Raw genomic sequence first — 2,025 nt, forward strand, 5'->3', positions numbered from 1 at the left:
TTTTAAAAGCAGCTTTATTTAGTATAATTGAAAAAAAAGTAAGACATTTAAAAGCTCTATCATGGTGATTTGGTATGAGTGTAAATTATGAAAGGCAACCTCCATCCATCATCTCGTGTGTGTGTGTTTGTGTTTGTATATACATTTAAGTTCTACTCTGTTAGCAAACTTCACTTATGCAATACAGTGTTCAGTAGAGTCATCATGTTTTACATTCGTTCCTCAGCCCTCATTCATCTTAGAGTTGAAAGTACCCTTTACCAACCTCTTCATATCCCTCCCACCCTCCAGTCTGTATGAGCTTGAACTTTTGGCCTTTTTTCTTTTTCTTTTTAGTTCCACATGTGAGTGATACCATGTGGTATTAGTTTTTTTCCTGTCTGACTTATTTTACTTAGCCTGATTCTTTCATAGTCTATGAATATTGTCAGGATTCCCTTCTTTTTTTATGGCTGAATAATATTCCACTGTATGTGTATATTGCATTTTATATACACACATATAAGAATTCCATAGTGTGTGTATACATATACACATGTACACATATGTACACGTGCATCTGTATGTGTATATGTATATACATACATATACATAAACACATACATACTTTTTTTTTTTTACATTTTCATACATTTTCTGTTGATGGATACTTCAGTTGCTTCCATATCTTGGCTCTTGTGAATAATGCTGCATTTAACATGGGGAGTGCAGATATCTTCTTGCTATTATTCTGTCCTCATTTCCTTCAGGCATATAACCAGAAGTAGGATTGCTGGATCATATGGTAGCTCTATGCTTAATTTTTTGAAGAACTTCCATACTATTTCCCATAGAGTCCCACCAACAGTACACAAGGGCACCACAGGAAGAACTTTTTAATGACTCTTATTTAACCATTTTACAGGAAGGAAATTGAGGTTCATAGTTGTTCCGTGTCTTCCCAAACCAATTTTAGGGGTTTGGGACTTAAGTCAGTGCTCTTGACATCTAGTGTGGTGCTTTTTCAATTTTAGAGTCCCTTGCTGTAACCAGGTCCTGTGTATGGGAACAGGGGACAGATGGAAAATGTGAGATTCTTGGGTTTCCTCATTGACAGGCTCCACCCTACTCCTGAACAGGCTGCTGATTTCCCATTTCCTCAGGCTCCCTGGGGATAGGAAGCTCTGAATCCTAATCAGAACTTCCTCTTAGCTTTTAAATGAATGTGTCTTACTCTCCTTGTGAATTGTAAAGAGGACAGCCTGAGCTTCTCTGGTTGACAGTGACTCCATGATGGTTACCTGGGTGGGGTGTGCTCAGCAAGGCTAGGAGCAGCAGACTGCAGCTCTTAGCCATATTCATCATTGCAGTCAATTAATTAGGTCCCAAACTAAAGGACCATTAATCTCTATAGATTTGACTTGCCAAGCTCCAGAATTTTTTTTTCTGTTGAAAAATACGCTGATCTGCCTAAAAATTATGCAAAGCAAAAGAAAAGGCCAGAACAGCTGGCTCATCAGGCAGACTTAGCCAAGGATGCTCCCTGCCAGGACTGACTCATGTTCTTGGCTGGAGGAGTGGATGCCAGTTCAGTGCCCTAGAAACCCTGCTCTTCTACTTTGAAATTGCTGTCCTGAAAGTCACTAAGTATTTATGCCAAAGAGCTGGGATATGCTGGAATATCTCCTAATATGCTCATCTCTTATTCCCACTCATCTCCATTTCTACCTTTGGCCCTGGAATATCTAATAAAAGTTCCTTCATTTAATGTTGCCGTGGAAAAAGCACTGTAAAGACAGAGGCATCTTCATTTTCTTTGCTCTTCATTAGCAAGGGTCCATATGGAATCTCAGAGGTCTGATTTCCTGGGGCAGGAGAAAGCGATGGGAGGCTATCTACTCTGAAAATTTTCAGAAGCAAGTTTTTTTCTGAGCTCGTAGAGGAGAACAGAAGACCAGTTTACTGGGACATGTAAATAAATTAACTATTGCTTTTCATTAATATTGTTCTGCATGGTTCCAGTCTTCACTGGATATTGGACGTTTG

This window comes from Condylura cristata, unplaced genomic scaffold (genome assembly GCF_000260355.1).
Source record: "Condylura cristata isolate star-nosed mole 26May11 unplaced genomic scaffold, ConCri1.0 scaffold00024, whole genome shotgun sequence".
Classification (NCBI taxonomy): Eukaryota; Metazoa; Chordata; class Mammalia; order Eulipotyphla; family Talpidae; genus Condylura; species Condylura cristata.